The sequence below is a fragment of the Malus domestica genome, chromosome 17 (assembly GCF_042453785.1).
Source record: "Malus domestica chromosome 17, GDT2T_hap1".
NCBI lineage: Eukaryota > Viridiplantae > Streptophyta > Magnoliopsida > Rosales > Rosaceae > Malus > Malus domestica.
In genome coordinates, this window is record NC_091677.1 from 24,498,356 (window position 1) to 24,509,920 (window position 11,565).

The 11,565-nt window shown below is 33.7% G+C and overlaps 1 long non-coding RNA gene across 1 annotated transcript; it reads right to left on the bottom strand.

Moving 5' to 3' along the window:
- Positions 1 to 1,615: 1,615 nt before the first annotated feature.
- On the bottom strand, positions 1,616 to 2,249 carry LOC139193834 (uncharacterized). The gene is made up of 2 exons (XR_011578336.1): positions 1,981 to 2,249; positions 1,616 to 1,854 (listed from the first exon to the last, which is right to left on the bottom strand). It is a non-coding gene; the product is annotated as an uncharacterized lncRNA (long non-coding RNA).
- Positions 2,250 to 11,565: the final 9,316 nt, after the last annotated feature.

Below are 11,565 nucleotides of genomic sequence, written 5' to 3' on the forward strand. Positions count from 1 at the left end.
GCTAATCACGATTATTTCTTAACCAATTGAAACAATCAAGAAACAATTTGGAGTAAGATATAAATGAAAAATGCATAAATAGTGAATTTGTGGTATCTAACAACAAACCAAGATAAAGAGCTCATTGTATGGTAATTATCCATATGGAGCCAAACAAAAAACACAGAATAAACAAAACCCTTACTGCGTCGTTGTTTGGGAAAAAAAAAAAATTATTCCCGAATCTTACTGTTTTTACCTAATCATTTGCAGGATGCATAAGGGGCGAAAAATCTTCTTTACTTCTCTAGTGCCATAAATTTGGATTCCACCTAGGCCTGCAATTTCTTACACGACATGTAAATAACACGAAAATAACTCAACACGATAACTAATTGGGTCATTATCGGGTCACACAATAACAACCCGTTAATAACGGGTCCTTAACATGTTTACATGAGAGTGACACGCGGGTAACCTGTTTCGACACGATAAGAAAAAAAGTTATTTTGATGATTTTAATTTTTTAAACTACTAAAAAAAACTTACTATAAAATACAATAGATATAATGAATATGTATATATTATTTATTAATTATTATTATTCTATATAAATTTTAAAATTGAAGTTTTATTTATTTATTTATTTTTATAGTATATTATAGGCAAAGATTGAGATTAAAATTCATAAACCAGATTAAAAATAAAAATATCAATTAATTTAAAAATACGAAACACATTAAAAAATTATAATAATTAATTTACATGTGTGAAAAATATGCAAACGCTCGTAGTCGCATCCTCTACGCTTTGAGGATGGGTATATGATCGTGTGAATTTTTAAAACCATACAAACTCTCATGAATAGTATTTTTAAGGGAGTTCAAAATAAACAAAATTCATAATCATTACTGTATGAGTCTGAAAGATGTGAAAGCATAATAAACGTTCATAATTGCATCATCAATGCTTAGACGATGGTTACATGGTTGTTTAGATTTTTGAAACCCTCCAAATCTCATAAATAGTGTTGTTTATTTGAGTGCAAAATTAATAAAATTAATAATTATTATTATAGAAGTGTAAAAAATGTAATCACTCGTAATTAAAAGCTTTATAACTTTCATGAAGGAGTCAACTCCGAAATTTAGTATTATGTTTTACATTTTTTTGGGTCAAATTATTATTTTCATTTTCATTTTTATTGATTTAAAATATATTTTTCTTAACGGGTAACAGGTCGGGTCATATTACCCGATAATATTAACGGGTTGATTTCGGGTCGGGTCATATTACCCATTTACTTGAACGAGTATTACACAACACGACTCGGTTAAGCTATCGGGTATGACACGAAAACGATACGAACACGAGAAACACGACACGAATGCCACCACCTCATCCAAGCAAACGAACAGTCATTATTTTACTTACATTTTTCAGCATGCCAACGAGAGATTTTTCAGTGTGACCGGTATACGGGACGGTACACCATATGTTACTATACAAATAGTGAGATATGTGTTCTAAAAAGTTAATAACTTAAAAACTAAAATTTCCCACCACTTCTATTAAAACATGTGGTGTACCACTTAAGTTCCCGTCACAATTAAAAATTTCTCCATGTCAACACCAATTTGAAAAAGAAAAAAAAGCTCTATTTGACAAATTTAATTTTTGTACTTCGATATGTTTGTTTGTCAAACTCAACGCTCAAACTTCACATGCATGCTTCCCAAAAGAAAAGAAAACGAAGAAGAATTGAAAGCATTGACCATTCAAAGCAAAAGAGCAACCATTAATAGGAGCTAAAACTCATTCCTTAGTTTTCTCACCCGGGTACGCAACTCTGTAATCCTCGCTCAGCGTCGTTAGCTGAAATTAGGAGAGAAATACAAAAGGAATTTCATAAATTGTCTTTGAAGCAGAGGAATACAATCCAAATTACATATGCACACTCATTGGAATCAAATCCAATAACATTAATACATGACCTATTACCTGTAAGGACGAAGACTTGGTAAAACCATTTTACCAACCCAGGAAGCCTCTGCCCATATGAATTTAAGAGAATGAACTCACTCATGTTAGACCCAAATCAAACACAATCACCATAACACATTACCCAAAAGAGAAAAACAACTTACAGAAGTCATTTCTACTCCCCCAGGATTTACATATCTCGAGTAGTCACCCCACTCGTTGTTAATCCCATCATGGCCTAAAAGAAATTCACAAAACCATCTATCATACATAGGGATGGCAATTCTAACCGTGAATAACCGCCCGAATAGATTGGATTTGAGTATGAAAATTCGGTCTATTTTGGGTATGAGGACAAAACCATGAATGTTATTTGGTTATGGTTTTTGGATATGCTTATAGGGGTTTCCAATCCCTATTCATCCCCGAATCCGAACCGAATAATATATAATATTCAAGTATTAAGTGATACACACGCACACACACACATATATGTATATTCATTATTCACCGAATCCATTATCTTGATAATACAAAAATTGCATTGTGTGAGTTGCATTTTGTGGGAAAGTTCAAAAGTTTTGACATGAAACAAAATATATGAGAATTCAATGGTACTTTTGGGAGATATCAAAGATCAACCAACATTATCAATGTTTAGCTTTAATTTTTATGCTCCACAAAATTCATTCATTAAATCATTTTATACATCAAATATTTAACGACGAAATTAATATTTACTAAATTATCATTCGTCAATTGAATGAATATATTTTTTGTATTAACGAAGATTGATATAACCGCTAATTGATAGGAAATCAGTTACCCGGTGGATATGGTTATGGATAATATCCGATGGTTAATTTGTGGTTATAGATATGATTAATTTTCATGGTTATGGGGATTGATATAACATTTCCTCCTCCAAACTGAACTGTTGCCATCCCTAATCATACACATGAATTTCATTATAAAAAATAAACCAATCTAAAGCAAAGAATTCAACCATAAGTTTTACCTCCATAGTAAATAGGCAATAGATGGATAATAGTTCAGTAGATAGCATATAGATGGATTCATGAAATCAAGTAACAAAGGGTAATAGAGCGCTCTGATGGGATCTGTCCATTTGCAGCATTGCTAGAATTATTAGATCCGTATTGGTTAACAGAAGGTTGCTTGGAAAAAGAAATCAACCTTAGAACCACATATAACGTAAATGAATGAATGTTTCAAATACAGTTTGTTACTACTTTTTTCACGGTCCAATTCTTGTGGTCAAATTTTCATGATTAACATTTTTTAACAGAATTTTTATATCATATATCCAATCTCACAAAGAGATCGCAATCAAACAGTTGATATTCGATTGGAAACTTATAATATTGAAAGAATGTTTTGACAGTCATGAAACAAGTTTACGGGTTTGCTAATATAGCTGATGTTAATTGATCACAGTTTTGCTCAACGCAAATAGAAAATATAGTAGCGTTCAATTGCATTGCTAAACAAACAGAAAATTTATTTTCTATGGATATAGCAGATTTCTTCATGTAATAAAAGCCAAAAACATATAAAACTCACTCACATGTAATGCTAACTTAAGTTTGATCAGCAAAAGTTTTATGACTGCAAACATTTAAGATTTCACAACAACATTTAAACCCCATTTCACTAAATTAACACATGATCACACCGAAATCAGTTTATTAAACAAAACTCACGAAATTAAACACAAAAATAAACAAAACCCCGTTTCACTAAATTAACAGATAATCCATAATCACATATGAGTAAAATAGAACGCATGCACGTCAAATCCAATCTTAAATAATTTAATGTATGAATCACCTCTTCTTTATGTTGGAGGTTTGTTTGCTTTGCAATTTTGACTCTTTAAGGACGTGTTTTGGATCTGTCTTTCCTGCATATAAACGTATCTAATGAGGAAATTAGGCAAAAACTACCAGCAAGAGCAAGAAGGATCATATCACCATACAGTTACCTGTGATTGCAGCCAGGAACCTTAATCCTTGGGAGTGTGTATTTGTAGGTACTTTACTTCCATAGTTGTTCATACAAGGCACTAATCAAACTATTTGACATTCTGAAATTAAAGAATTAGCTCAAATTCAGGAACGCCACCGTCACGCAGACCGTATTTGGATAACATTAAGCAGGGGCACACTTCATAGAGCAAAGTACTTCTTGGAAGAAACATGGCATGGAAAAAGTGAATCCCAACAAGAAGTAGTAAGGATGAAACTTGGTAGCTCTCTGAACCCCACTACATGGCTCACGGCTGCTTCCCTTCTTGACACGCTTCACACACACCCTAGATTGAATGGCATGCTTGTATGCCTCAAGGAAGTCTATGTACGAGTCGTCAGAATTAATTTGACGTGAGTAGCCTTGAAGTAGCCCACTTTGACGATACAACGGCGGAACTCCATCATCACTCTTGTGGCTTGAAGAAAACTTCCTACAAAGGCGCAAGAGAAAATCATTAGATGGCTGCACACACAAAAAAATTGCATGGAGCAGCACACTATGCCGAAGCCCAGCTGGCTGCCCCACGGACCCAGTGCACCAAACCAAAGCCGTGGGTCCAACACGCCAGGGCCCTGCCTTCTCCCTCTTCTTTACCAAGAGGCCCAAAGGCCTCTTGACGCACCTTGATCCGGAATGTCTACCTGGACTCTGAATCAAGCTATGCTGGCCGACACCAGGAGGATGACGAAGCCATAAAATGTAGTGATGTGGAAAATGTGAATAAATTTAAACCTAAGTGCCTAAATGTAAGAGTGTGCATGTGAGCCGGAATGAACCTGTTTCACATGTGATGTCAGAGCATAAGTAAAGTATAGTAAAGGTAAAAGAGGAATTATATCATCAGTAGTATTCCCACGACAACAGTTTGCCAGAAATCCTCGTCGACACGATAACTCAGCCACTAAAACCCGGAGGGGCGAAAAACAAGGGTGAGTCGGCCTAAAAATAAAATTTTATAAAAACCTTTTTGAAAACTTTATAACCCCTTGTCGTAAAAAAAGTATAGTTTCCAAAACATACATACTATGCATAGTATGAGAATACTTACCATAGCCTCAATATCTCAAGAATTCAATACGGCACAATATCTAGTAAATAAGCGCATGACGTCCATAATTACTTAATCTCGCATAAGCAAACATATCATATTGAGTGCTCATCGACACATACTGACACATGAGCTCATGCAGAGATATTCTGACATGAACATGACTGAGTGTAACAATGATATACACTCTAGTACTACAAACATGTGAAGACTGGCGCTATGCGCAACACATATGAGTCCTAATTGCCTATAGCAATCTAGGATAGGACTGGCACCTACAATGGCTCCAAAGTGAGCGTACGGTGCGATGTGCACATACACATGAAAGACTGGCCCTGGCTCGGGCGAGTACTAACACCGGTGCAATAAACGATGAGCAGATAACATAAATACGATCATACATCAATAAATCGGTAATTCACATCATTGTAATACTATTATAGACCATAAAGATAACTAAGGCATCAGTAATAATGCGCATACCTGTGCATACCGCAGGGCGTAGCATAACTTCATAATTTCAATCAATGCGCTAAGTCTTATAAACTTCACGCTAATCTAGGCGTATAGTAGAAAATTCTTTATGAAATGTATAAATGGAAACTTACAATTATATATATACTATATAAAAGAAAAGACTCACTCACAATTACTTGCGATGTCACATCTGTTCGAGCTAGGGAGCCGAAGTCTCCGCTAGTAATCACACCTAAGCATAATATTAGGACCCATTAGTAAAATTCAATTAAAATGTTTGAATTTGGAGAAACAGACGGAAGATTCGGAATCAGCGCGTCGAAATACGCTAAGAGGGTGCCTGACATATTTTACCAAAAGTCAACAAAAAGTCAACAGTCAACCCTGAAAGTCAATTGAGACATCCTGGTGGTCAACTACTTTAAAACTTTATAATTTCACTAAATGGATGCCAGAAAGGGACTCGGGACGTCAAAATTAGCCTAAGAGGATTTTCGTGAAAATTTCGGAAAGTCAACAAAAGTCAACTAATGATCAATAGTTAACTTTAATAGAATATTCAATATTCCTCTTAATCTCTAAATGGATCCAGGTCAGATCCAGGTTATGGGCTTGGGTCAACGGCCCAAGGGTTTGGGTCGAGTTTTCTTTTTTCTTTTTTTTTCCTAACTAGTTACTGGTATCTGTGAAAGAGAAAGCCGAAAGCTCACCAACTCCGATCGATTCCACAACTCAACCAACACTAACAACTTAATATACCAAATTGAAGCTTAAAGGACGAGGAATTGAAGTATACCATAACAACTCGGTCGTGGCCAGAGTTGGCCGGAAAAGCACTTGCAACTTTCCTGAGTTCGTCGAAAAATATAGGGGAATTTCTCCCGTGCATTTTATGTGCCAAAACCTCATCAAATTAGACACCTATTAATCTAAAAGTCACTTCTAAATCATGAAAGGGATAAGAGTGGTTGACCCAATGCTTACCCAATGTCAGAGAATGAAAGATATCGCTGGAGTTCGCTAGGTTAGGTGTGCTACTGCTACTATGCAGTGGTCTGTGTTTCTGTGTAGGTGCGCACCAACAATGGAAATGAGAAAACATAGGAGAGAGAGAGAGAGTGAAACGTGGTGGTATGGTGGTTTGAGGACTCGCCGGAATGGCGATGGTTGTACATTGCTGGGGTGATGGCTCGGTGGTGTTCCTTAGGTGAAGAGAGATAGATAGTTTGAATGAGAGAAGGAGTGAGGGAACAAAGAGAGTGATGGCAATCAGCCGTGGTTTACGTGGAGTTTGCCAGAGTTTGGCCTTGGCTTCACGGTCTCCTCGGCTTTACAGAGGAGAATGAGTGGTAAGGAGGAGAGAGCTAAAAGAGAGGGAGGAGACACAATGAGGAGGCAGCAAGAGAGATATCCCAGAAATAATGGAGGGGACAAGGGAAAGAAGGAGAGGACTGGTGTGGGCCCCACGTAGCTCACAAAACAAGGCCACAAAATATCTTTAACATGAAATTACCAAACCACTCTTTACGTTTGTAAATCCGTAAAATTTTCATCATAATTCCAAATTTGACTTCGCTTATGCCTACGTGTTTGTACCATCGAGTACTTCGAGAATAAGATAAAATAATAGCCTATATGCATCATGAAATGATGGTCAACGAAAGTCAACAATCTCGCCTTTAGGGGCATTTTCATCAATTCACTCATTTAAAATTAATAAAATCATTAAAGTAGGGGCGGGTTGTCACGATCTACCCACCTTAAAAAAAAATCATCCTTGAAATTTGAAATCATTTGTTATACAAAAATAGTGAAAAGGCAGCAGAAAAATAAATATGTAAAAAAGATATCAAGTTAGAGCGGTTGCATAAAAAAGAATGCCCTTCCGTCGCGATCGGAGTGCAATGATTCCTCTTTCATGCCTCCAAACTCATACTTTCCTTCTCCTTCAATACAATACTATAATATACTATTTTTATAAAAAACATGAAATCGAAAGTATTTATATATGTATAATAACATCTTGTCAAAATACATATATAATAACATAAAGTTAGAATAATTGTACTGAAATTAAAACTAAACATATAATATTTTTCACCTACGCACTCATTGCGTCATGTAGTATCCTTGGGTCAAGCCCAAACAATAAATAAATAAATATAAATGTTAACGTAAAAGGACCTACTTGTCCACTTACTTAATGAACACAATGAATAAGTTATTGATATTACGGTTTTCAACCCGCGATATCGACAACTCACTGTTGTCTCGATAAGCCAGCAACAAATTCCCGATGGGGAAATATTACCATCTTGCCCCCATTGGGAAATGCATAAAAATCGTCTGATTAGCGTAATATCAATAACATTAATACATGACCTATTACCTGTAAGGAGAGAAATACAAATTACATATGCACACTCATTGGAATCAAATCCAATAACAATAATACATGACCTATTACCTGTAAGGACGAAGACTTGGTAAAACCATTTTACCAACCCAGGAAGCCTCTGCCCATATGAATTTAAGAGAATGAACTCACTCATGTTAGACCCAAATCAAACACAATCACCATAACACATTACCCAAAAGTGAAAAACAACTTACAGAAGTCATTTCTACTCCCCCAGGATTTACATATCTCGAGTAGTCACCCCACTCGTTGTTAATCCCATCATGGCCTAAAAGAAATTCACAAAACCATCTATCATACATAGGGATGGCAATTCTAACCGTGAATAACCGCCCGAATAGATTGGATTTGAGTATGAAAATTCGGTCTATTTTGGGTATGAGGACAAAACCATGAATGTTATTTGGTTATGGTTTTTGGATTTGCTTATAGGGGTTTCCAATCCCTATTCATCCCCGAATCCGAACCGAATAATATATAATATTAAAGTATTAAGTGATACACACGCACACACACACATATATGTATATTCATTATTCACCGAATCCATTATCTTGATAATACAAAAATTGCATTTTGTGAGTTGCATTTTGTGGGAAAGTTCAAAAGTTTTGACATGAAACAAAATATATGAGAATTCAATGGTACTTCTGGGAGATATCAAAGATCAGCCAACATTATCAATGTTTAGCTTTAATTTTTATGCTCCACAAAATTCATTCATTAAATCATTTTATACATCAAATATTTAACGACGAAATTAATATTTACTAAATTATCATTCGTCAATTGAATGAATATATTTTTTGTATTAACGAAGATTGATATAACCGCTAATTGATAGGAAATCAGTTACCCGGTGGATATGGTTATGGATAATATCCGATGGTTAATTTTTGGTTATAGATATGGTTAATTTTCATGGTTATGGGGATTGATATAACATTTCCTCCTCCAAACCGAACTGTTGCCATCCCTAATCATACACATGAATTTCATTATAAAAAATAAACCAATCTAAAGCAAAGAGTTCAACCATAAGTTTTACCTCCATAGTAAATAGGCAATAGATGGATAATAGTTCAGTAGATAGCATATAGATGGATTCATGAAATCAAGTAACAAAGGGTAATAGAGCGCTCTGATGGGATCTGTCCATTTGCAGCATTGCTAGAATTATTAGATCCGTATTGGTTAACAGAAGGTTGCTTGGAAAAAGAAATCAACCTTAGAACCACATATAACGTAAATGAATGAATGTTTCAAATACAGTTTGTTACTACTTTTTTCACGGTCCAATTCTTGTGGTCAAATTTTCATGATTAACATTTTTTAACAGAATTTTTATATCATATATCCAATCTCACAAAGAGATCGCAATCAAACAGTTGGTATTCGATTGGAAACTTATAATATTGAAAGAATGTTTTGACAGTCATGAAACAAGTTTACGGGTTTGCTAATATAGCTGATGTTAATTGATCACAGTTTTGCTCAACGCAAATAGAAAATATAGTAGCGTTCAATTGCATTGCTAAACAAACAGAAAATTTATTTTCTATGGATATAGCAGATTTCTTCATGTAATAAAAGCCAAAAACATATAAAACTCACTCACATGTAATGCTTGTTGGAAATTATATATTATAATATAAAATATTGTAATATATAATTTTAATAATTGAATGAAAACTAGTGTTAACCAATTTCTTAGAAAGGTTATGTTGTTTAGGTGTATTCCCTTGATAAGTGATGTATACTTATAGATGAAAAGTTACATCTCTTTAATAAGTAGAAATTGAATTCTATATAAACCCATGAAACCATTGGTATAAAAGATAGAAAATTAGAGTTAATTTTTACTCTTGAGAAATAGGGTTTCCCCACTTTGTTTTTCAAATGATTCGTGTGTCAAATTTCGAGTCGTGTCTTGAGAGTACAGAATATATAAAGTTCGCCAGAGTCCGAAGATTGAAGTGCTTTGACTTCGGATTATAGATTGTTGAATCCTGGGAGATAGACGCCTATCGAACTACAAGCACAAGAGTAGGGGCGAAATTCTATCTTTAGGACATTGCATTTATGCAAGCCTCAATCTCCAAGTTTGTCAGTTATTCTAACTTTCACTCTAGTAGTTTATATTAATCTTATATATAATTGATGTTGTGAATTTCTTTATGATTATTATCATTGGAATTATATTGTTATTTCTCATATTTTCTATTATTGCTCCAACAATCTAAAGATAGAAATTTTTTTACCTCTATGGAACAATTAGAAATATGAATGTGTGCGCGCAATTTATGTGACAGATTTTGGAAAAGTTTGATTACTTGACATGTATAAATCTGATATTGAAAATGCAGTACCGCTGCCTTATACTGCAGATTCTTGATGAATGATTATGCTGTCCATTCGTATATATATATTTAAGGGAGACTTTGGATGCGGTCCCCAGTTATGAACAATCTTTGACTGAAACCTTGTTGGTTTTTAATTTTTGATCAAAGTCCCTGAAATTAATTAATAATTTATTTTCATGTACGTTACTATATTTTTTAAATTAAAAATTAAAATTTATAGTTGTTTATAGTAATGAGATTTTAAATAAAAAACCATAATTTGTGGGATTAAAAATATTAAAATATAAATATACTATTGTGTGTGTGTGTGTAAACATGGGTACATTCATAAAAAATAACCAAAAAATTATTGTATCAACACATGGGTACATTCTTCAAAATGGGTACATTTAGCAAAAATAAAAATGGGTACAAATAAATAAAAAAATATGGGTACAATACAAATAAACTTTAAAAAATATGGGCACAAAAAGAAATTAATATATGGGTACAAATTAAAACTGAAAGGAAAATTGGTACAAATTAAAAAAGGGTTGCAAATTAAAAATGGGTACAAACTAAAAATAAAAATAATGGTTGCAAATTAAAAATGGGTACAAACTAAAAATAAAAATATATGATAAAAAATTTATCCATAAATATAAATATACTAATTGTAACATTTTTAATATTAAATGAATATATTTAGAAATAAAAAATATTTTATTATTGAAATAATTAATGATATTATTAATACAAAGGACCTTGATCAAAAATTGAAAAGTAATAAGGTTTTAATCAATAGAGTAGTAAAAATAAGGATGAAAACCTAATTACTCCTATATTTAACATGGCATGAGGTTGTTATAATTGCAATTTGTTCTGTCTAATGCAAAAGGTAATGTATCTTTTGCGAATGTTGCTGTGATTGTTCTTATTTCTGAAAGCATGCGTGAAGCGGTGCATGCGGTTACTTTACTAAAATACCATGAAGATATATTGCAAAATTGTCGCTAATCGCATAATTAGGCATGATGAAAATGCCATGATGTAATATTATTTGTATGCTTTTATGCTTAAAGACCCTCATATAATTTGAGTTATCTTTGTGTCAAACGGTTACCGTTGGTGATGACAATCGGTTACCGTTGTAATGCCAATCGGTTATGTTTGCAAATTTATGGATGAACCGATATGACTGCTGGTTGACACTGCATAGACACATGCATATCCTTACAAGTAAGATTTTACTTATGTGAGGCATA